This window comes from Sus scrofa, chromosome 1 (genome assembly GCF_054392235.1).
Source record: "Sus scrofa isolate SSC_HxYL_T2T_F1_AM1 chromosome 1, Sscrofa_HxYL_maternal_Yorkshire_Landrace_v2.0, whole genome shotgun sequence".
NCBI lineage: Eukaryota > Metazoa > Chordata > Mammalia > Artiodactyla > Suidae > Sus > Sus scrofa.
In genome coordinates this window covers 220946832-220973686 of record NC_139383.1, presented here as the reverse complement: position 1 = coordinate 220973686, position 26855 = coordinate 220946832, and the positions used below count along the sequence as shown (strand labels likewise).

At 33.4% G+C, this 26855-nt stretch overlaps 1 protein-coding gene across 6 annotated transcripts in view; it reads right to left on the bottom strand.

Annotated features, from left to right (window-relative positions):
* LOC102165580 (uncharacterized) overlaps positions 1–26855 on the bottom strand; it is a 1236614-nt gene that overhangs the window by 543511 nt on the left and 666248 nt on the right. For 5 of the 6 annotated variants that reach the window (XR_014821689.1, XR_014821695.1, XR_002336020.2 and 2 more), the window contains one exon: positions 22870–22984. The exons of the other annotated variant lie outside the window; for it this stretch is intronic. The gene's annotated coding sequence lies outside the window, so the exon portion shown is untranslated. The remainder of the gene's footprint in view (positions 1–22869; positions 22985–26855) is intronic. 6 annotated transcript variants of the gene reach the window in all.

Below are 26855 nucleotides of genomic sequence, written 5' to 3'. Positions count from 1 at the left end.
GATGGGAGAGGAGAGGAAGGAATGAAGAACCACAGCAATGTAAGAAGCAGGCTGGCAAGGAATTGTGATTGTTTAGGATTACTTTTCATGTTATGTCCATCCTGACTTCCTTTTAGCTATTAAAATTCCCATTTAGAATTTAGAACTCAATGCATATTTTATTTCATCTACAAACCATTCCCTGTGTCCAAAGTTTATCAATTTTGTCTTCCTCCAATCATCTGTAACTCTGAATAATTCCATCAAAGCATTTAAAATATATATTGGATTAAATGATTTAGTTTTTTTTTTTCTTTCTGGAATCACAAACCACTATTTTTTCAATTTTATCCTAATGTTAATACCTTGACATTCAACATATGTCAGGTTTTTTGTTCATATTGACATCCCTTACATTATTGTATTAATAAAGTTCTGGGAAAAACATACTTTTATTGAAAAACATCTGTACAGAGAGTTCTACCTACATTGTAGTTTCAAATATATATATATACATATATATATATATGTGTGTGTGTGTGTGTGTGTGTGTGTGTATGATATATGTATAATTACATAAGAAATATACATTTTAGAAGGTGACTTTTTTTTCCTTTGTCTTTTTACTGCCGTGCCTGCGGCATATGGAAGTTCCCAGGCTAGGGTTAGATTTGGAGCTGTAGCTGTCAGCCTACAGCACAGCCATAGCCACACCAGATCCAAAGCATCTGCAAGCTATATCACAGCTCATCGCAATGCCGGATCCTTTAACCCACTGAGTGAGTCCAGGGATCAAACCTGAGTCCTCATGGATACTAGCTGGGTTCCTTACATCTTGAGCCATTACAGGAACTCCTATCTTAACAAGAAGATTTCCGATTTTTTTAACATATTAAAAATCCACATAATCAATTATGTTTTAATTTCTACTACTATCAAACTGAATGAAGGAGAGTAATCTCTGAATTATTTGTCAGCAGAAATCAAAGACTTTGTTTTGAACAAATAGCACCAGCCATGCTCTAATCCAGCCTGATGGGCCCTGTGGATGCTTGGGTATCTGCAGGTGGATATAGTAGAAAGGTACAGGGTTATGCTGGTTTCAGCAGCTCTACTATGGTCATTCCTTACCTAAGACTTTTTCCCTTTACAGAGAATTTCAGTCCTTCTGGATCCCATGTCTGAGATCCTAGCCATGAGCACAAAGCTGAGCACAAAATACAAAAACAATGAGTAAGTGTGAACTGCAGATTGCAACTTTATTACTTATAACCAAAAGAGTTAAGTCTATTTATAAGTACTTACATTTCACATGGGGTACTAATTGCTATAAATGTATTTTTAGTATATTAAAACCTAGAGATCTCTCTAGCATTTTATACAATTTCCTTGTATCCTTATATTGTGCCTAAATCACATAGATATCAATAATTATTAATAAATATTAATTTCAGATAAAAATCAGAAGAAATCTCTTATTCCACATTGCATGTATTCAAACATTATTTGCCTGTTAGCCAATTTCTGTAAGACTCGCTTCTCCAAGCTTTTTTTTTCTACCTATTCTTCTTCCTCAAAGGACTACTTTGAAAATTAGTTGTACTTCTGTAAATATGATTTAAGTTCCTTAGGGAGAAAGCACTCAGAAAATGGAATATGTAATACATTTGTTTGGTAAATTGTTACATCAAATCATAATCTAAAGAGAAGTTTATTGAGTTTTCAAAGTGCAGAAACCATAAATATATCATCTTAAAATGAAATCTTATAAAAACAATTTATGAGAAAATAGGCCTCCATCAACATTACCTTTATAAAGCCTCTATTTTACATTACCTTTAGCAGTGTGTCCATTTATGCAATTCCAATTACATAATTTATATTAAATTGATATTTTAATTGCTATATTAGTGATTTTCCCTAATTGGATATAATAATAATATAGTGATCCTTCTTTCCTTTCACAAATATAATTATTACAACTTTGTCTAGCTATAAATATTTCCAATTTATGATGTCTAAATAGAGAACTTTCTTACTCCTCAAACTGAGATTACAGAAGATATTTAAGTACTCACTATAGCACTAAAAATATTATTAGTATATTATGAGCAAACAACAGGTACAAGAATATCTCCATATGTAAAAATCATGACATCAGAATCATGTCTAAGTAAAACTTAGTAAAACTGATTCATTAACAGCCTTATGTCAGTCAAAGAAAAAAAAATTTCAGAATAAAGTAGCTTGTAGTCTGAACAATGGCCAGAATAACTCAGGGTCTTAGAAATGGACTCAGGAAATGTGTTGTAATTGCTTGGTTAATCAACTTAAAGGCTGTGGCGTAATAGATTCAGTACCTCCTCTCAGAATTGCCAATATCCAATGTTTTCTCAAGCCGTTAGTTTTGAAATAGGAGAAGTAGTAACCTAAAACGCTGTCAAAGCAAAGAACTTTCACATTCAGAATACTTTCTCACTAATAATAAAATTGCTTAGCCATACACATAGCAACAGGTATAGGATAACTTCTCATAGGAATCTGTATTTTTCCTCCAGGGAACAGAGATTTTTCACCTCTGAATGACCAAAGACAATTAGGTTATCAATAATAGTCAAACCAGATGGTTAACTATAAGTATGAAAAACCAATGTAGCTGGAAATATATAAAAATGCAAATATACATAGTTATATTTGAATTGCTAAATGAGATTAGACTGTCAAATTATCTGTTTAAATATAAAAACATATGTAATCACATATTTTTAGTATTTGTACCTCTCTCCATGAGGAAGAAAATAACATCTACTTCTGATTTAAAAAATGAATCTCTTAACTGCTTAAACTTTTCAGAAAAGAGATTTTAATTTAATTTTAATAACAACATATTAAGGCAACCAATACAAGTTGACTTCTTATTAGAGCTGAAAAAATACTCATAAAAAAGATATAATCTTTATGTTTTGAGTGCATATTAACCATTGTTAGAAATACTTTGGAAGAATAGCTCTATAATGTCAAACATTATCTTTCTGAAACTGTACTGGAAGAAGAAACTATTTCTCATTTTTATCTGGTGCGATTTCTTTCACAAGGAAGAAAGGAAAGCCTGTAGCTTTTAAACACCTCAAAACTCTGGGATTCCATTAGTTAGCAATGACAATCAAACAAGATATGACTAAGGAACTCAAGCCTCAGCATATGAAGAGGCAGAATCAATCCATGAGTGAATGGATTATAGAAAATGGAATATTTTACAAACATAGCCTGTGAAAGCCTTTGCTAAACACTTAAATAGGTGGATAGTATTCTTATGAGGATTAATTTTAAGCTTTAAACCTAGACATCTGACTATTCAAACAGACACTTTTAAAACTAAGTTTGATAGTAGGAACTGGAGAAAGTTGAGTTTCTCTACATATTTGCACACAGCTTTTTTTAGGGAATGTCTTTGCTTTTATTTCTAAAAGAGAGGAGTTAGATAACAGAGCTAATGAAGAGTCAGAGAAGGAGAGAGGGAACTTCAGAAAGCTAAGAAATCTCATAGGAAGAAGTTTAAACCTGATGGGAGAAGTAGCCAAAAAAATATTTCTAAAAATTGGGATACTTAATAGTAAAATTCAGTTGTTTCTTGCCTAACAATCTTTCTGAAGGTGAAGGGTATGGTAGCTATGCCCACCTGGTTTCTAGTCCGCCCCTTGGCATCAGTGCTGGGAAGAAAGGATCATCAGCCTCTGACTACTTCTGAAACCTTATGGGTTTAGTGGCTCTTGTTCTTAGATTCACATCCATAACTTTTGTCCCTATGGCCTAACTCTTCTTAAGCTAGCTTGTTTTGTCTGTGTTCCTTGCACTCAAAATTGCTAGGCCTACAACCAAGGAATGAGTGCAACTACATTGCCTTCTTTCAAAAACCTAGGTCTTAATTACTATTTACCATGTGTTAATTTCAGCTATCTGATTTACAGATAATTCATAAGTCTGATCATTTTCTGCATAATAAATATTTCAATACAAAGATGAGAACATTTATTATTTTTGCAATACAGATGTTTCCAATGTAACTTTTCTGTTGATTTCTGTTTATATACAGAAGCACGATCCATCAGCAGTTTTGTATTGTTTGCTCAGTTTTCTGCTGACAGTGTTTGTGACTGAGCCAAAATGAGTAAGCTAATACTTGCAGTAGGAGTCAGGGGATACATATTTAGAAATTTGCTTAAAAAAAGTTTTTTGAAGGTTTAACTTAAGATCTTTTTCTTAACTAATTTGAAAAGGGCAGAAGAGAGTTGGGTATCAAATTGCTAATAATAATAATAATACCCACACCACTGATTTTGCTTTTGAGCATTAAGATTCCTGATGCCCAAACTCTAAGAAAACCAATATACCTCACTATCTCCTATCTCATTTGAAAATAATTCTATCTGCTGATTACTATCCTGAATATTCCTAAAAAAATGACATCAAAAGTTATCCTATACAGTGCTTATCTTCATGTTTTAGAGGACTTGTCTAATATATTTAGTGTATTTAAAAGTAAATATGTATATTTAAAAAATAAATGGTGAATATGCACATATATATTTAAAAATAAATGAGACATTCAGAATGAAAAGTAAAACATGACTTCAGAAGAAAAAGTAAATAAAATATGTTAAGTGAACATATATGCATTTACCAGAATTCAATCTGACAGTTCAAAGTTTTGCATAAATTTCAGGATTCAGAAATGCTCTTCCTCCCTTAGCCCTTCCATGAATGACCTTGGACTAATCTCCATGGTATTAAATTTCCCGCATCCAAATCCAAATAACTTGAAAATTATTTAATAGTGTATATGTACACCCTGACAAATCCTCAAACTGATACTATATTACCACCACTAAATACTGAGTATGATGCTGTGAACCTTGTCCTATAAAAATTGTGGTACCCAAATAGGGAAATTACTTGAATTAATACCAGTTCAAATGGAAGCAAAGTGAGGGATTACAGGATCAAAGACAAAAGAGGCACAAATGTTGCTTCTTTCACTATATACACTTGAATTGATTACCAAGATTTATCTCAAAATACAACTAGAATCATGTTATGCAGGAAAATAATTAAAGGATATTTGACCAGATGACCAGGAATAATAAAACATTTATTGAGTATCAAATTTTGATCCACATAACTAACCTATTTACCATCCAAGGTAAGGTGGAGGTAAAGTGTGTCTATAAAAATTAGGGTTTTCCTTTATAGAGCTATGTGTTATAAACCAGTTAAAAATGGGGACATACAGCTATGCTAGAAAGCAGTTTGGCAGTTTCTTGTAAGGTTAAAAGTACATCTGTGTTAAGATCCAGAAATTGCATTGTATTTATTCTAGAGAAATTAAAACTTATATTCACATAAAAACCTATACTTCAATGTTCATAGAAAACTTTTTGTGTAGTCAAAAACTGAAAAGAAACCAAATGGCCTTCAAGAGTGAGTGGATGAAAAAACAATGATATAATAATACAAAGGAATACTACTTAGTAATAAGAAGTAAATGATGGTTATATGTAACAACTTGGCTAGACCTCAAGGGCATTATGTTGAGTAAAAAGATAATATAAAAAGGGTACAAATTTTATTATTTAATTTATGTATAAACCAACGTCAAGATGACAAAATTAACTGTGATGCAGAACTAATGAGTGGTTGCCAGGAGTTAATTTTTGAGGAAGATTGTGACTATTTAAAAGTAATGTTAAAGAATTATTTTGTGACAAAATCTGTAACGTAATTGTGGTGATTGTTACATGAATACATGTATGTGATACAATTTCATAGACCTATTACATCTCCTTTAAAAAAAATGAGTGCCTTATAATGTGAGAAGAAAGAATGTATACATGTAATGTAACTGGGTTATCACCCTGTACAGTAGAAAAAAAAAGTATTGGGGAAATAACAATTGATTACAATTAAAAGCAACAACAAAAAAAGAAAAGTCTTTTTTATTTATTTATTTAAAAATAAATAAACATTTAAAAAAATAAAAAATGAGTGCCTATAAAAACTAGTGAAATCCAAATGAAGTGTTTAGTTGAGTTAATGAACCATGTGGATAAAGTACTTCAAAATAAAAAGAAAGTATAAACATTAAGAAGTAAATGTTTCAAAATTAATTTATTTTAAAATAATTAGTCTGAACTCATTTCTGGATCCAGATAGATTTTTGTATCAATTTCTAGTTTATAGTAAGAAAACAAAATCACAAACATAGGATCATTGTGTGACGTATTTTTTTCTGTTTTTTATTAAAAGATGGCAAAAGAGGGATGGAAGTCCCAAAATTTTGCTTAACAGATGATGGACTACTAAGTGATTCAGATAATCAAAGATACTTGCTATGTGTTGGTGGGAGTATACTGTATTAAATATACCCCAGCATAAAATTATTGGTAGAAATGCTGGTATCACTGAAATATTTATGGATATAGGAAAGAAAATATTTATGAATAATTTCTGGAGGCCATCCTGCTGCATCTCAAATTTTGCATTTGATTGCTAGTTTGATTTGAAATGAACTTTCATATTATTTCAAGACTTAAAAGACCACACTCTCCAAATATTTTAATCCACTGGGATTATATCACACACACCATAACTGTTTTAACAGCAGACTTTGACCAGGTGCATAGTAGCTGTGCATCTGTGTATGTCTCTCATTTTTTTGTGAGAATTAAATGGGAAAAAATTCAAAGTGTTTTGCATATTGTCGTATTATCATTATTAATTAAAAATAGATCTTGGCTATCAAAAATAGTATATAATAAGGCAAGCTTAATTAATTCAAATAGTTTCTCTCTAGAAAATAACAAGTGAATTCTAGAAAAAAAAACACATGTTCACTAAGAGAATTACAATTTAATCAGATTTTTCTTTAAATTTAGTAGACTTCTCTCACTTCATTTTCTGAGATATCTGGAAGCGGCACTCTAACTCTTTGAGTAAAGAGGTAGAAATATAAAAGCAACTGTCAGCAAAATAAAATATGTTCTGCCCATGGGGGCACAAGTCCTTAGCTGTCCCTTTATTCATTCAATACAAATTATTAAGCTTATATAACTTCTTGCAAGTGATCTAAACCCTAGAGTTATCATATTCAATGAAACTAGAACTACTACCAAAACTGACCTCATGGAGTTTATATTTTCATAAGGAATACAAGCAAAAAACATAATTAATAAGTAAAATACACAATATGTTTGATAATGCTGGGTGCTAAGGAGAAAAGCAACACAGAGGAAGAGAATAAGAATATTTTGTGGGTGCAATTTTAAATAGGTAATCAGGAAAGACTGCACTGAGAACATTACTTTTGAGTAAAAATTTGAAGGAAATGACAGAAAAGAGCAAGCACAAAGCCACAGCCCCAGGGAAATTGCTTTCCAGGCTTGTGGTACAGGAACTACTTGCAGACCAAGATTACTGGAGCAGAGCAGATAAAGGGAGGATTAAAAGATGTGTGAGCATAGAACAAACAGTGAACCAGACAAACCCTCAGAGCCTTGTATGTATTTGTTGAAAAGGGCAGGCAACAACCACTTGGATGGACGTGTAGAGTTCTAAAACACAGCTAAGTACCTTGTTCATGTTTCATAGTTGTTTATATGAAAAAAGTCATTTGAGAGTGACTAATAAATGGTCACTAAATTGGATGCAGATTACTGTTTGGAGAAACAAAGTGAAGAGCTGCTGGAAAATAGTAGTCTTTGGCTGGAAGTGTAAGAAGAGGATAAGGAGTATAAACAAGGATTCCTTAGTTTTGTCTCCAAGAGCTATGAATTGTCTACGGGGAAAACAAAGTTATAAAAATTGAATGCCAGTAAATTTGATATTTATGAGTTGATATTCTATTATAGGATGACTGAAAAAAATGAGGGGAGATTTTCTTTAGAGAAAGGATACATTTTTCTATCTGATGAGTGCTATTCAGCACAAATACAAAGACAAATATAACAAGATTGAAGACCCCAAAGAAGTTACAATCTAATGGACTGATGTTTGGGGGGCAAATAGGCCCTAAATGTAGAAATATTTTTATGGGTCATTTTCATCACTACAATTTAGAAGCCAGGAGTACTTTATATCTGGTCATTTAATTCATGGAGAACTTCACCTCATTTTTTTTTTAAGCCTTACCAAGTTAGTAACACATGGAATAGAAGGGATCTGAATTCTTTCTGCAGGACCCTAAATCCTTGTTCTTGCTCTACACCAAAATTTCTTCAGATGTCAAAAGGATTGGGCTTTATCCATTGTCAACCCCATTAGAAAAAGACTTGACTCAACTGACTTCCACAACATAGCAGAATCCCCTTAATTTATTTTAATGAATAAGAGTTTATTTTCAGTCTAAGATATTGAATATTACAAATAAGTACTGTAGAATTCTCTAGTAAAATTAAAGAAGTATGATTTATATATACATATGCCACATTTTAATGTAGAAATAAACTTAAAGATCAAAAAGATACATTGGTATATTGGAACAACTGTCAGGATAAACAATGAAAATAATGGTTTTCCTCATTGAAGAGTCTTATGTATAAGATAAACCATCTCTGTGATAATTTCTAATTTTATAAACTAAGAAGGTTTTGACGTATCTTTAATTATTGTATTTATGAACAACCAAGTGCCATAATTTAACTCCTAGGGTACTGGAGGAAATACATTTTTTATACTTCATGTGGAATATCGAAAATCTTTAATTGTTAATATAGTAGATTTTATTTTTAAATATATCATCTTTTGACAGCTAAAATGAAATGAGCTTTTCATCTCATAAATAAAATCTGTGATTTCATATCTTTCCATTCCAAATTCCCTGAAATCAAATTTTATTTACTCTTGTGGATCAGAAATGTATGGATATATCTTGCTCTAAACATTTATAGTTAAATGTTTAAACGAGAAGGGAACTATAAAAAAAAAAATCTAATCACTTACCAAAATAAAAGCCTTCTATTGACAGGTATTAAAGGTCCTCAGATAGTTAAAAATTAGTTTAACTTTGTTTTATCTGAGTTTAAAAACACTGAAAATTTACTTTTTCTGTAAAATAAGGAAAATGTAAAGCACCAAGAAAAATAATTTGCTCCTAAAAGACTACACTAATTAGTTACAGTGTAATTACATTTATACCAATGTTTGCTTTTACTGTTCGTTTAGAGTATTCCAATATCCATTGTTATTCATACCCTTCCATAAACAAAACAATGATATTTTATGATAACATTAAAAAATGTTACCAAAACAGCAAGCTCTGACTTCAAAACAAAATTTGACAATAATTCAAAAATGTTAGATGATATTTTCATCGAATTAAATTTTTCTTCTTAATAGAATTTGGAATAAATAGTTCATTCTCAGTCATGTGGAAATTCAACTACGTAGTATAATTGTTATTATTGCCTTATATTTTTCTTATAAGATAATGAAATCATATTTTTGGCATTTAGGTAAGCAAATAGATTCTTTAGATGTTCCAAAGCAAAAAGAAAACTTTTGAAATGGGTACCATGAAATAATTTGTATTGTATTAAAACTAAAAAGTAAATATTTTGCATGATTTTCTTGAAATAGTTAAAATGATCCATCTCAAATTGCACATAATAAAATAGCCTACTATATTCTATATATTCCTAGATCACTCTCTAATACTTTGTATATACAGAGTGTATGTATTTCTCCAAATAGATGCTAGAGTTTTAAGACATAAACTGTCTTACTGACTTCTACTGCATCTTTATTATTCCTTGGTACTGTACTGAATACCATTCCTAGAAAGCAAATACTTCAAACTATATTTAATCATTTGTCCAAATATATTGCTTTCTAAAGACTTTGTCAGCAAAAATAGCTTAATTTATCAGTTCTTCGAGTATTCACTTTTGAATAATATCTGAAATTTCTCCTACTTTTTACCTTTCTTTATGAAGTAACTTATTTTTCACCATATCTTTTAAGCAGCAAATATCTAGTAACTTCCATTTTATTGAATAAGAAACAAATTCAAATAGGTTATTATTGTCCAAAGATGTTCCTTACCTTTAACCTTTACTATCACTATACACATAGCAGAAAGGCTAAATGATTTAAACATTATTCATATATATATATATACACACATATATATATAAAATCACACAAATACATGCATATATACATATACATATAAACATATACACATGTATGTATTTTTAAGTACAGATATACACAAAATACATATACACACAAATATACTGACAATGCAAAATGCTGGCAATGATATAGAGCAATTAAAACTTCAGTATATTGGTGCTGTGAGTACAAATTAATTAATTGGGCATTTCCCAGAAAGCTAACCTAATACTGCAATGTGAGGCAGAAAACCAAGAGAAATAGGTCATGTTCACACAAACACCTGTAAGCAGATGTTAATACCATGTTTATTCATTTGGGAAATTTGGATTTTATTTATTTGGGAAATAATTCAGATGTTTCTGAGTGAATATATTTTAAAAATTGGTAATCATACAATTGACTCGTACTTAGCATTAAAAATGAACAAAATATTAAAACACAAAACACTTTAATCAATCAGTGTTATATGTTAAATAAAGGAAACCAGTATCGAAGTTTACCTACTCCCTAGTTTCAGTGATAGGTTGATAGGTGTACTTATTTCATTGCACTTCATTTTATTGGGATTCACAGATATCACATTTTATTTTATTTTATTTTATTTACAAATTAAAGTATTGTGGCTACCCTGCATTGTCAGAGATTGGCTGGCATTTTTTGGCAACAAAGTTGGTTTTTTTTTTTTTTTTGTCTTTTGTCTTATTTTTAGAGCCGCACCCACAGCATATGGAGGTTCCAAAGCTATGGGTCAAATTGGAGCTGTTGCTGCCGGCCTATGCCAGAGCCACAGCAATGCCAGATCCAAGCCATGTCTGTGACTGATACCACAGCTCACAGCAATGCTGGATTCTTAACCCACTGAGCGAGGCCAGGGATTGAACCCGCAACCTCATGGTTCTTAGTCGGATTCATTTCTGCTGTGCCACGTCAGGAACTCTGGCAGCAAAGTATTTCTAAGTCAAGGTAGGATTATTTTTTTAGACATAATGCTATCACATACTTAACAGAATACACTGTAGTATAAATTAACTTATATATGTACTAGGAAACTAACAAAATTGTGTGATTTAAATTATTGCAATATTCACTTTACTGTGGTGGTCTGGAACCAAAACTGCAATATGTCTGAGGTATGCCTGCATAAAGCATTTTCTAAGAGACTAATTACAGTGGAGGACCACAGGTTAGTAATAGCAAGGGGGTTGGTGTTGGGGGGGCTATGACTATAAAGGAAAACAAACTGAAGAGTTTGAAGTGATGGCAAGGATTCTTCAATATCTGCAAATCAATCAGTGTGATACAACACATCAAAAAACTAAAGAATAGAAACCATATGATCATCTCAATAGATGCATAAAAACCTTTTGACAAAGTTCAATGCCCATTTCTGATAAAAATTCTCCAGAAATTGGGCATAGAGGGAACCTAACTCAATGTAATAAAAGCCACATATGACAAACCCACAGCTAACATCATTCTCAATGGTGAAATATTGAAAGCATTTCTGCTAAGATCAGAAACAAGCCAAGGAAGTACACTTATACTACTGTATTCAACAGTTTTAGAACTCCTAGCCATGGTAATCAGAGAATAAAAAGAAGTAAAAGGGATCCAAATAGGAAAAGAAGTAAAACTATCCACTATTTGCAGATGAAATGATAATATACCTGGAAAATCCTAAAGACACCACCAGAACTGTTAGAGCTCATCAATGAATTTGGTAAAGTTGCATAATGCAAAACTAATACACAGAAATCTGATGCATTTCTATATAATAACAATGAAAGATCAGGAAAAAAATATTAGGGAAACCATCTTATTTACCATCACATCAATAAAAATAAAATACCTACGAACAAACCTAGAGACAAAAGACCTGTACTCTGAAAACTGTAAGATACTGATGAAAGAAATCAAAGACAACACAAACAGATGGAAAGATATACTATGCTCTTGGATTGAAACAATCAATATTGTCAAAATGTCTATACCACCCAAGGCAATCTACAATTTAATACAATCCCTATCAAATTACAAATGATTGTCTTCATAGAGCTAGAACAAAATATTTTAAAATTTGTATGGAAATACAAAAGATCCTGAATAGCCAAAGCCATACTGAAAAAGAAAAATGGAACTGGAGGAATCAGGCCCCCTGACTTCAGACTATATTACAAAAGATATAATCATCAAAATGGTATGATACAGTACCATAACAGAAATATACATCTGTGGAATAGGCTAGAAAGCCCAGAAATAAACCCAAGCACCTATGGTCAACTAATCTATGACAAAGGAAGCAAGAACACACAGTGGAAGAAAGTCTCTTTAATAAGTGGTGCTGGGAAAACTGGACAGCTACATGTACAATAATAAAATTAGAACATTCTCTAACATCATACAAAAAAAGTAAACTCAAATGGATTAAGGACCTAAACATAAGGCCAGATACTATAGAACTCCTAAAGGAAAACATATAGAGAATGCCCTTTGGCATAAATCACAGCAATATCTTTTTCTGATCTACCTCCTATACAAAGAAAATCAATGGGACCTAATTAAACTCAAACAGTTTTGCAGAGCAAAGAAAACCATTTTAAAAAATGAAAAGACAACCCACAGAATGGGGAAAAAAAAAAAAAAAAAAAAAAAAAACCTCTGCAAACAAATAACCAAGAAGAGCTTAACCTCCAAAGTATACAAACAACTCATGCAATTCAACAATGAAGAAACAAACAACACAATAAAAAAATTGGCAGAAGAAATAAATAGAAATTTTGCCAAAGAAGATCTGTGGATAGCCAATAGTCATATGAAAAATGCTCAACATCACTAATTATTAGAGAAATACAAATTAAAACTACCCAGTCAGAATGGCCATCATTAAAAAGTCTAAAAATAACAAATGCTGAAGAGGGTGTGGAGAAAAGGGTGCCATCCTGGACTGTTCTTGGGAATGTAGATTTGTACAAACACTAAGGAAAACAGTATGGAGGTTCCTCAAAAAATAAGTACATCACTACCATAATAACTAGCGATCCCACTGTGTATATACCCATAAAAAATTATAATTAAAAAAGATACATGCACCCCTTTTTTCATTCACAATAGCCAAGATATTGAAACAACTTAATGCATTGACAGATGAATGGATTAAGAAGATGTGGTACATATGTACAAAGGAACACTACTGAGCAATAAAAAAATGACGTAATTCCATTTGCAGCAACATGGAAGGAAAATTAGAGACTCTCATACTAAGAGAAGTAAGTCAGAGAGAGAGAGACAAATAGCACATGATATCACCCATATGTGGAATCTAAATATGGACAAATGAACCTATCTACAAGACAGAAACAGACTCAAATATATAAGAGAATAGACTTGCGGTTGCCAAGGTGGAGGTGGGGAGAAGGAGTGGGACGGACCGGGAGTTTGGGGTTAGTAGATGCAAACTATTACATTTATAGTGGATAGACAATAAAGTCCTACAGTATAGCACAAGGAACTATATCCAATCTCTAGGGATAGAACATGATGGAAGATAATATAAAAACAAGAAATATATATATATATGACTGGGCCACTTTGCTATACAGTAGAAATTGGCACAAAATTGTAAATCAACTAAACATTAATAAAAAATTTAAAAAGACAAACACGGTATGGTGTCTCTTATATGTGATGTATGTGATCTAAACCAGCCAAACACATGAAACAGAAGGAAATGGTGCCTTCGGGGGGTTCGGGGGAATGGGAAGAGTTTTTTCAAGGAGTAGTAAATTCCAAGTAGAAAATGAGTAAGTCCTGGGGTTCTAAAGTACAGCATGGTGACTGCTGTACATAATGAAGAATACTATATTGTATAATTGTTGTTGAAATAAGGATAGTAAAGATAATAAAATCAAGAACTAGTTTTTTGAAAAGATAAAGGAAACAGATGAACCTCTGGCAAGACTCATCAATAAGAGAGACCCAAATAAACAAGGTAAGAAATGAAAGAAGATATCAAATGATGCCACAGAAATGTAAAAAAAAAGAAAAAAAAAATATAAGAGAATACTATAAATTTAAACATTAACAAACTTAACAACCTAGCAGAAACTGGATAAAAATACCTGTTAACTTACCAGGTTTCCTGTAGTTAACACAGAATTACACTTGACTGCTGGAATTGACTTAAATATTTAGAAAAAATGAAACGTTGTTTCTGATTCTGCTGACCTTTCCACAGCATTCTAACTTTTTCAAATCAAAGGGACATTGTGGAACAACAAAAAATAAATTACAAAGATGTGATACCAGACTTTGGCCATTACTACTGTATACCTACAAATGAATTTGCATTACAACAGTACCATCAAGTAACTATGGAGGCCACAATAATGAGTGACAACAGCTTTGTAGCTGTTTGCTCATGTGCTCCATGGGACATAGGTATCAATGATCATTTAAGAGCCTACTGTGTGTAGGCTACCTGTTAAGCTGTTTTAGACTTTGAAAAGGTGTCAGGAAAGGGTTAGGACATGAGAACACAAGTGGTCCACATGATAGAGACAAGGAGAGGACTCATGTATTTCTGTACGTAATGTGTCTGCCATTCAGTCAGTTTATCATTTTAGGAAAATTACGGAATCTTTCTAAATGCCATGCCTTTGCTTAACATGGGGGAATAATAGTAATCCTTACTTCACAATGCTGTTAAGAGGATTAGAGAAAATTCATGGGAAAGCATTGTCAATTGTAAGTAAAACATACATTTTGTCTTTTTTCTGGGAGGGAGTACTTTTTATGTAATTCCATTGTTTAAGGATTCCTGCATACTCTATACACTCAATAGCAATTCTGATTATAATACAATTATAAAAATACAAAATAACACAGCAATAGAGAATAAATTCATTATTTAATTACATTTCAGTGCAGTAATCTATATTAAGCAAATAGTTGTAATTAGGCAGTGTTTTAGATTAAAATAACAAGCATTATGCACACTTCACTTGAATCCTAAGGATTTGACAGCTAATTAGCTAATCCCAAAGACAAAATAATAACGTAACATCCTCTTTCAAAAACTGACCCTCACCACCAAGACAATTAAGTATTCATGAAAAGTATGATCTTACTATTCCACTAAGTGCAGAGTAAACAAATTGAAGTGAGAAAAACATTCTAGACATAGCTAATTTAGACAAATTTTCTGATACTATTCACAAAAACACTTGGTCTGTATTTTTCTCTTAAATCCTATGTAGCAATGATTAAGATTTAGTTCTTATTTTATCTCCCTTAATAATGATTTCAAATTCCTTAGCACACATACTTTTTCAATTAAAAATATTAATAAATTAGACACCATATTTCCTTACTAGCAAAGTGAAATCAATTAGTATTTACTGAGAACTTATAAGGTGCATTAGTTTCCAAGTGGATAAATAAAAGAATAAATTATGAATTCTTGTCTCAAAAGGTAATTCATGAGTGTGGGCTATAATCTGAAAATAAGCTAATAAAGTTTCATAAAGGAAAATTACCAAGTTCAGTATTTAGAGATAGATATGGCAGAGACTATGCTGAAGACATTAACAGAGTGAAGGGTATAAATACATCTCAAAGGCAAAAAAAATATAGGATATACTGAGAATAAGTCAGGCTGATTTAACAACTTTGAGAATGGCAAGAGTTATAGCACAAGATGTTGCATGGGACAAGGTTGTTTACACTCTGGAATGCTAGGTTTAGGTGTTTTAGTTTGATGCTTTCCATTTCTCTAAGTCACTGAACATTTCTGAGGATAAATTTTATAATGAAAAATAGAAATGGTACTGTCACTTAAGTTGGAAGGTTGTTTCTTTCTTTCTTTTTCTTTTTTTTTTTTTAACTGTGGGCAAAAGACACCTAATATATAGTGGTATTAGAAGAAGGGAAAAAGAATATGCATATGAGAAATCCTGAAGAAAGAGCCATTGGGATTTAAGAATGAAAGAGTTAAAAGAGAAGACAGAACTGGCTATCAAGATAGAAAAGCTTTTAACTCTAGGTGGCTTTGAGAATTGAATATTAAGAATATGGACTCATTTGAGTGTACAGGGAGAAGTATTTTAAAATCCTACTGAATTTGAAGGAGAACAGTTAAGTGGAAATATCTATGGAAATGACTGCAAGTTGGGAAATGCAGACTAAAACTGCAGAAAAGTCAGACTGAAAAGAATAATTTTAGGGTATAGAAGAGAGGTGAGGCCATGGACATGGGCGAGATCTCTAATGAAAAGCTAGCAAAGAGAATATTCCCCAAGAGTAACCTAAGGAATACCTGGACATTGTGCATGAGGATTTCGAGAAAAAGCATCAAGGAGAGCTATTACAAAACTTAGAGGAAGCTGTATTTTTTAAAAGCATGAAATGACCAATTGCCTTACCCTCTACAATAAAGTCAAAGAATGTGGAACCAAGAAGAGAAAACTTTTGTCTTCAGAAAGACTGCATTAGGAAATTAATTTCAGAGAAGTAGAGATAAAAACCAGATTACAAGGAGTTAAGCAATTAGCATTTGATGTGCAATTGGAGGCAGCCAAGAATGTACCATGCTTTCTAGTATGTTTAGAATTTAAGATTTTAATTAATCAGACAATTTTTTAGAATAGTCCTATCTAGCCAGAAAATGGAGTTGTCATTGAAGCCTAGAATACACAGAGCCAAATTAAATTTATGCTCTGGGGATGGAGTAGGGTTAAGAAGGTTGAACAGAAAGCCCAGGGAGAGACTGCCTGGTCTGGGATGGGCACATTAGTCCTTTTAGAGGAGGCAGCCTACCAACCAAAACATTGCTCCCAAAATGAAATGTAGGCAGGTGTCTGGAGAAATGGAGGTAGATATGGGAATGAGGAGTACTTAGTGTCAGGTAGGTATCTCCAGGGAAAGAGACAGTGTATCAAATAGTTGGGGAACTGCATACATCTAGGTGACTGGAAAGTAAAATATTGTGAGGGGGGTCACTGAGCATTTATGACAGCGGTGCAAAATGAGGCTAAACAGGAAGCCATGACCTTGTAAGCATTGCTAAGACATTATAACTTTCCCTTGAATAGAAAGAATAATAGGTCTCGGGGTAGAGGAATGATGTTTACCACAATCAATCACAAGATTAGCCAAGCTATTCCCTTTATTTATGAAAACAGAGAAAGGCAGAGAAAATGAACACAGTCAATTATCAATCATGGGGCAAAAATTTATGTCCACTTATTCTAGTTTTGAAATTTCTGATCCCTCTGAGGACAGGAATTATGAAACTCGTACATTCTCTGAATTTTCAGTTTATGTTATAGCCTCCAAGTTAAAAAAACACAAGTCTAGGTGGTCTCTGAAGTTAAAATAGAAACAACTGTAAAACCACCGGGAATGATTATTCATTACACAAGGGACTTTAGATCTAAGGTGCAAACCAGCATGACTCCGAGCAAGCCAATGGGAACAAAAAGGAAGGATACTCAACAGAAAGGACAGCACATAATATAGATGCTGAAGTGAACTCTTTCCTGCATTTGAAGATACTGAATAATATCTCCACAGCAGTAGGAAAAAACTTATTTCTGGAAAATATTGCAGATAAAAAATGACTAACTATAGTGTAAACTAACCAGTCACTTGAGACACACTTGCCTATACCTCTAGCTTACAAAAATGGACACAATAAAATATAAGCTTCCACTCACTTATTTCATTTGTTAGTGCTTCAGAGTTCTGAAAAAGGACTTTAAATCTTGATGTGTACCTAGAATAAATACATCAGTGTAGTTACAGTATACATTTTCTTAAATCCTAGATGATGTGCTAATACCCCAAATTTTCAAGAATTACTGCCCAGAGGGAAAAATCATCAGTTGTAAAAATAAACAATTTTAAAAATGACTGTGAGCTGCTTATTAGGGACAAATGTTCCTAAAATGAACGATCACATTTAAAATTCGTGACCCAAAACTGTTGCTCTCCTTAGCTGTGAGATTGGCACCCACCAGCACGGTGTGTGTTGGGAGAAAGTTGCTTTTTTTAAGATCTGTTAATTTAACTTATGTAAATTAATTGGCTGAAACACGAAGTAAGGGTGCAGAATTTTACCATTTGGATGGCTTTATTAACTGAAAAGTCAGGTGTTGAAATACATTTAAAGCTCTGCTATTCTGTTCTCTGCTGGTGTGATGTGGGCAGATTCTCACTTGTTAATTATATTGTATATAAAAAAAGTAGAAAAACTAAATTGAAAGAAATAAAATACTCTCTATTGGTACTTTCTTTGCATAGAAGCTTATGCTCACAAAGAAATATGGCACTTGCTGTCACAAAACCAGCTTTGTCCTAATCACAACCCTACAATCACATATTATTATGACAAAATTATTTCCTCTTCCAAATATTGTTTTCTACTGTAATACCACCTTTTATAACTCTACCATCAGCATTCATCATTATGCTATAGCTACTTAAAGATACCTACCCAGAAGCTCTCTAGAAATTTATAACAAACCTTGACTCTTGTCATTTCAGAGAGTCAACTTTCCAAAATAAAGTACAGACACCACTTAATGAACAATTCAGAATTGCTGTTTTTTCAAACTATACTATGGTCACAAATTCCAGCTTTAGAACTATTCTTTCCACCTTTACTCCATAGTTAAAATGACTGAATTTCAACTCACCAATTCCTTCTAAAATTTATGTTCACTTGTGAGACACTGTGAGTTCATAAATAATATTTCATTGACCTGATTTCCTCAAACATATTAGACATACAGCACTTTGCATCTCTTTTAAAAACATTATGAACTTCATATTTTCTATGGATCCTAAACATCAAAAGATTCTGCTAAAATTTCTACTCTAGATTTAACATATTAAATGTTGAATAATTTATAAATATATATACATATATACAAACAGTTATCAGGCTGGATGTATCTTTTTATATCTATTTCCAGATTCTAGTGTTCTTGAGAATCTTTCAAATACATGTAAAATGGATATAATGTTTGTTGAAAATATGATTTATTGAAATGCAAGATGAGATTAATAATCCTCATCTCATATTTCTGCAACTGGGAAAACATGAGATGATGTTTATGAAGTAAATAATAAATAATTATAATTCAATGTTTTAGTAAAAAATATATTAAATGAGGAGTTCCCACTGTGGCCCAGGGGAAACAAATCCGACTAGTAGCCAGGAGCTTGTGGGTTAGATCTCTGGCCTCTCTCAGTGGGTTAAGGATCCAGCATTGCCCTAAGCTGTGGTGTAGGTTACAGACATGGCTCCAATCCTACGTTCCTGTGGCTGTGGTGTAGGCTGGTAGCTGCAGCCTTAGAATCTCCATATGCAGGAGATTTCTTTTTTTTCTCTTAGACACATATACAAATTTATTTTCTATATTTAGCAGAGAATAACATGTGACTATTGTAAAAAATTTTTCTCAATTTACTCTCTATATAATAAATGAGGATGACAAAAATGCAGCATCACTAAGTTGGATAAAGCACTCTGATTTAAAAAAATATTACAAGTCTTAGAAAATATTTAAGAATTGAAAGAAACAAGTTCAATACAAATATAAGAAATCACTATTTAGGAATTTAGTGAACAAGGAATAGCAGGAAGCAAAATCCTGGGACTAGTTCACAGCTGAGCTTTTGCACTTGAGCATTAGCGACTCACCTCACAGTTTTCAAGGCAGGCTATTTGGTGCATGCCTGAAATAGAGGCTGGGCACAATCAAGACAAACAAGACATCCATCATGTTTTCAATACCCAGAGACTCTGTGCTATACGTTACCTCTGTCTCAAACTGAAACTATAAAAGGCTTAGCCACCCTAGGAGAAAATACCGCTGCAGTTCAGGAAAAAGTCTTCATTTGCTGGAGGTTACTTGGAAAATGCTTGTAACTCATGCAGACGGGGAAGCAGGAAAATTTTGGGTGTCTTAAAAATGGGAACAGTAGACGAGAATTCTTATAATGTGCTGGAAAGTAAAGAGGGGTGGTCTTTTGATTAAAAACATGAACTCCGCACACAAAGGGAAGCTTGTAGGACCTTGCAAATGAACCCAGGTATTCCTGTGCCTGGCAACTATGACCTAGTAACACTAGCTTATGAGAAAGTGGCTTATTTAGTAGCAAAAAGTAGAACATGGAAAGTGATTTCCCTGAGATTTCTTTGATATACCATGTTAACATATCAGAAAGCTCCAGATACGGGAGTAGAATTGTGAGTTCAGGATTTTAACCCAGTCATATTACAAATCATTATGTCTTCACATTCCTAGGTTATTTAATCCTCATCTCCCAAGACATACTGTATAGATCAAGAAATTTTACTCAAAAATATTTATAAAAAATGTGTCAGACATACAAGACTTTGGATAAAAATTGAGTCAAACACAGGATCTATTCTGTTGAAGTTAATGAGCATGACAAATATTTACTAATTTAGCAAATAAAGGATCATACAGAAAGTTCAGTTTCTTTGAAGCAATGGAAAGGGAATTAAGGGCTAAAACAAAGAAAATCTTATCTACTCTCAAGATATATGGCATTTAAGTGAAGAAAAGTGAGTAGGGATTAAACTGATAAAGGGATGAAGAAGTAGGGTGAAATTCTTGGTAGAGGGATGAGCAGGTCCAATAGACTGAGCCTGAGGGACTTACTGAGTAAAATCTAGCACAGGTGGTATAGGTAATTAGGATAAGAATATTTGCAGGTGATCTTGAGACATCCCACAGGGTCTTTTAGGTCAAGAAGGCTAAGATCTTTGAGTTTTAAACTAATACTTGACAAATAGTTTTAAATGGGAAGGTAGCATGACTATCTATAGCTGACTTTATGAAGACCATTGTGAATGCAGAAGTAAATGAAATGGATAAAAAGGGCTGAGGCTGAGGAGGGAGCACCTTCAGTATTGTCAGTAAGAATGCCAAGGAGATTGTTATAGTACAGTGACAATGTGGCTAACCACTTCCTTTTCTTCATTTCCCCAAGCTCTGAACACCCAATGATGCAGGCCTTGGTGGCCTCTTCTTTATGTAACTTACTATCTAGATGTAGTCAAGAAGAAATGTGAGTAGGGTTTAAACTGATAAAGGGATAAAGGTTTAAAATTTATAAATCCTGTTTAAAAATTATAAATCCTGTTTTCCCACATATTTGTTTCTCTATCATGGGCCTAACACTTCAACCCCAGAAACTTATCTCCAGTTCAATTTCTAATAAGCATTTCAAATTTAACATGTCTCATTGAACCCTTGACTTAAAACCTTCCAAACCTGCTCTTTAATTTCCACAATTTCCGTCAAGAGCTATATTTTCCAAGTTGCTCAAATTTGTTGATAAAATGTTTAATTACTGTTGTCTTTTCACAACCTGCATCTAATTCATCAGCCAATCTTTTTTATTCCAAATAACATGTAATCCAACCTTGATTTGTCATCTCTGCTCTTAACACCATGGTCTCAGCTACAAATTCTTCTCACTTAAAATGCTTTGAAAACTTCTCAATTACCAATTTTTCAACAAAGCACCACTGAAGTGTGTCTCAATTAAAAAAAATCATCTTACATCAAAAAAAATCATCTTACATCTTTTCACATCCTAAAACCATCCTGTATCATTGAAATATATTCCAAATAAAATCCAGTATCCCTACAGTGGCATATTCTGTTTTCCATAAGTGGCTGTAATATTTACCATCCCACACAGTCTTTGGTGATATGATCTTGCCACTTCTCTAAAAGACTGAATCTATATCTCCCCCCTCCTTAACTATGAATGGCTCAATGACTGGTTTGTCCAAAATAATATGGCAGAAATAATGCTGTGTCCATTCTAGAAATAGTCCTTACCTAACTTGGCAACTTCCTTTTTCCCTGCTTCTTGAAATGTTTGATTTTAAAACTCTTATTCTTGGAACACTCCGTTTAAACCTAGACCCCATCTTATAATTAGCTCATGACCTTATATAAGCCACAAATAAAGCTCTCTTTTTGAAAGTCCTAGATAAGCATCCAATCAACAGCCAATACCAACCGTGAAGACTGAATCTATATCTCCCCCCTCCTTAACTATGAATGGCTCAATGACTGGTTTGTCCAAAATAATATGGCAGAAATAATGCTGTGTCCATTCTAGAAATAGTCCTTACCTAACTTGGCAACTTCCTTTTTCCCTGCTTCTTGAAATGTTTGATTTTAAAACTCTTATTCTTGGAACACTCCGTTTAAACCTAGACCCCATCTTATAATTAGCTCATGACCTTATATAAGCCACAAATAAAGCTCTCTTTTTGAAAGTCCTAGATAAGCATCCAATCAACAGCCAATACCAACCGTGTACAGACCAGTTGAACCTTAGAAAGAATACAGCTCCATCTGACATCTGAGTAAACTCACACAAGAAACTACAAGAATACCATCTCTTAAAAGAGTGATGTAGAAGAACCCAGCTTTCCTGTCTCCCCACTAAGTTCAATGGCTGCACAGTTACCCACAAACAAAAACTCCAGGCAACCTCTATGGTCCACTTAGGAAGTTTTGGCAACGCCATGGAACAAGAGAAAAGCTAATAATAATAGCATAGAAGAGAAAGAAGGCAACTTAATTTTACCTGAATCCTCCCACCCCCACAAGCCAGTATTGTCCAATGCCAATAAAGAACTTCCCAGCTTGAAAGAGTTTATCTTACCAGAGGAAGTGGGTAGGTGATCAGCCTCTCCAGTCTCACGAGCAGGACACTGTGCAAAGTTACAGCTTTGGTTTCACTTCACTCAGACCAACAAAGCTAAGACAAATTGAGCCAGCTAGGAACAAGGAAGAAAAGTAGAGACTATTAGAAGACATGTAGTGGAACCTATTACAGTTCATAAAGGCCCTCTCTGCATATAAATTCAGAAGATTTTGCCTCTGAGAAAGTCAATGGCCAGCACAGCCTTCATGGTCCCTCTACAAAACTCACATCTTTTGCCCCCCAGTTATCTACATTTTGCTGGCATCAGCTACCTGAGGTACTGCCACACTCTTTTCCTACCACCACCACTGCCAGAGCCCAGGATTCACATTGGTGGCTATCCAAGATCTCTACAGATGTGCAAGTTTAAGATGCCAGCCATCCAAGCTCCTCCTGACACCACTACCCCTATAAGCTAGGAGCCACTTTTGTAGCTGGTTCAGACTTCTGCAGTGATGTGAGCTCAAGATACCAGCCTACCACCACACGCTCTGACTGACCCCCACACCACCATGCCTGTGCTCGGGACTACCCTCCAGCTAATAACCTACATGCCACCAGCCTTATAGCTGTTATTGGTCTCCACTGTAATGTGTACACACTGGGAAGTAGGTACAGAGGAGCACCCTAAGTGTGACCCCATAGGTGGCACTGGGCCGTGGCTCTCCATCGCTATGAATATGTCTAAAACTAGACCTTCCTGCACATGGTCACTTGCAGTTGGCCTCCATCGCTGAGTGTGTACATACCACTTGTTTCAACTACCTAACATTGCCTGACTTTTTCCCTTTTTAGCAGATCTGGAGATGCCACTTAGGATCACAACAGCCTTCACAGCCACTGTGGATCCTCTGCAGTGGTGACCAAGAAGCACATAGTTGTTCATACTGTGTACAAGAACGGTCAGAATTGAAGAAACATCATGTCCCCCTGTACTCAGTGTTGCCACACATCCATGCACATGGGATTCTACGTCACTAGACCCGGGGTCACAGCATTGTCTAGCGTAGCCCCCCACACAGGTAAAAGGCTTCCATTACTAAAGTCAGTCCATAAATTCTGGAAGAGGTGACTGCTTCTTCAAATGCACAGATATATATCCAATTCTACAGGGACCAAAAAGTAACAGGAGAACGTTTCTCCACCAAAGGAATGCAGTAAACCTCTAAGAACTGGTCCTAAAGAAATGGAGACCCAGAAATTACCTGACAGAAAATTCAAAATAATTGTTATATGGATGATCAGAGAGATACAGGAGAAGACATGTAAACAATTTAAAAATATCAGGAAAATAATACAGAAAAAATTGAAACATTCAGCAAAGAGGTAGGAAAAAAAGTACCACACAGAAATTTTAGAGCTGAAGATTCAACGAGTGAACGAAAGAATTTAACAATGAGCTCCAAACAATACTTAAACAAGCATAAGAGAGAACTAGCGAGCTTGAAAAGATAGCAATTGAAATTATCCAATCAGAAGAACAAAAGGAAAATTTAAAAAGCAGTAAAGTCTACACACTAATGGAATATTATAAAAATAAATAACATGCACATCATTGGAGTCCCAGAAGGAAAAGAGAAGAGAAAGGAGTAGGAAGCCTATTTAAAAAAATAATGGCCAAGATTTTTCAAGTCTGTGGAGAACTTTAAACATAAGAGTTCATGAAAGCTAATAGGTAACCTCGGAATGTCAATCCAAAACAATTTTCATCAAAGCATACAATAGGAATTCCCATTGTGTCTCAGTGGTAACAAGCCCAACTAGTATCCATGAGGACATGGATTTAAGCCCTGGCCTTGCTCAGTGTCTTAATGGTCTGGCATTTGTATGAGCTGCAGTGTAGGTCACAAATGTGGCTCAGATCTGGCATTGCTGTGGCTATGGTATACGATGGCAGCAGCTACAGCTTCTATTCGACCCCCAGCCTGTGAAATTCCATATGCTATGGTTGCAATCCTAAGAATAGACCAAAAAAAAGGATATAATAAAACTGTCTAAAACAAAAGACAAATAATTTTAAAAGCAGAAATATAGAAAAAAAAAAAAAAACTCTCTCATAGAAGATAACCCTCTTAAGTCTGAGCAGATTAATCAGCAGAGACCCTCCAGGCCAGGAGAATATGGGATGATACAATCGCAATGCTAAAACGAAGAAACTGCTAACTAAGAATACTTTACCAAGCAAAACTATCCTTTAGAATTGAAAGCAAAATAAGAATTTCCCCAATTAAAAAAAATGCTGAGGGAATTCAATACTAACAAACTTGCCTTTCAAGAAATGCTGGGAGGAATTCTTCAAGTTGAAACAAAAGCATGCTAATTAACTACATGGAAATATATGAGAATATACAAAACAATGGTAAAGGCAAGCATATGGTAAAATTTGGAATACCCCAATATTGTAATGTGGTGGTATGATAACTAATTAACTTCAGCATAAAGTTTAAAGGACAAAAGTTTAATAAATAGTTATAGCTTCTACTATATATGAATGGATATACAATATAAAAAATGTGTGGTGACATCAAAAACATCAAAGGGGAACAGAAGGATAGGGGATTTGAATGCAACTGAAGTTACAATGTTAGTGTGAAATATATACATATGTGTATATATTTTATGTAAGTCTCATAGGAACCACAAAGTAAAAATATACAATAGATACACCAAAGATAAAAAAATATACAATAGATACACCAAAGATAAAGGGAAGGGAATCAAAGCACACCACTATGGAAAATCATAGATTTACAAAGGAAGAAAATAAATGAAACTGCAAAACAGCTAGAAAAAGAATAAAATGGCATTAGTAAGCCTATTTCTGTCAATAATTATTCTAAACATTAATGGATTTAATTCTCCAATCAAAAGGCATTGAGTAGATGGATAAACAATAATAATAATAATAATGATGATAATAATAATAAATAAGACCCAAACTTTGTATTGGATACAAGAAACTCACTTCAACTTTAAGAGCACATATAGCTCAAAGATAAAGGGTGGTAAATAGATATTTTCTGAAAGTAGAAAGCAAAAGAGATAAGGTATAGCTATACTCATATTAGACAATATAAACTTTAAGCCAAAAATAGTAACAAGAGACAAAGACGGTAATTATAAAAAAATGAGATTAATTTATCAAGAAAATGTATCATAAATATATATGCATTGAACACGACATCAACTAAATACACTATGCAAATATTAACAGATTTGAAAAGAGAAATTGACTAAAGTAAGATAACTTCAATACTCTAATTTCAGCAATGGATATATTATGCAGATGGAATATCTGCAAGGAACCTTAGTGAGTTTACACCAAACAGAACTAATAGGCCTATATAGAACACTTCATCCAACAGTAGCAGAATACATATTCTTCTCTGTCACACAAAGAACATTCTTCAGGACTGATCACAGGTCATAAACAAGTCTTAGAAAAATTAAGAAGACTGAGAACACACTAAGTATCTTTTCCAACCATAGTGTAAAACTAATCAGTAAGAGGAGAAAGCTGTAAATTTTACAAACACATAGAAATTAAACAGCATGCCACTGAATGTCAAATGAATCAAAGAAAAAATAGAAAAGGGAAATCAAAAAATATTTTGAAACAAATGAAAATGGAAGTACAACATATCAAACTTATGGGACAATGAAAAAGCAGTTCTACAGGGAAATTTACAGCAATAAACACCTACATTATGAAACATGAAAGGTAACAAATTAACAACCTCACTTCACACTAAAAGGAACTAGGGAAAAAATGTCAGCAGAAAGAATGACATAATAAAGATTAGAGCACAAATACATGAAACAGAGACCAGAAAAATAATAGAAAAATCAACAAAACTAGACAGCTGGTTTTTTGAAAGGATAAGATTGACAAAACTTTAGCCAGACTAATTCAGAGAAAAAAATAAGAAGTGAAAGAGGTGACA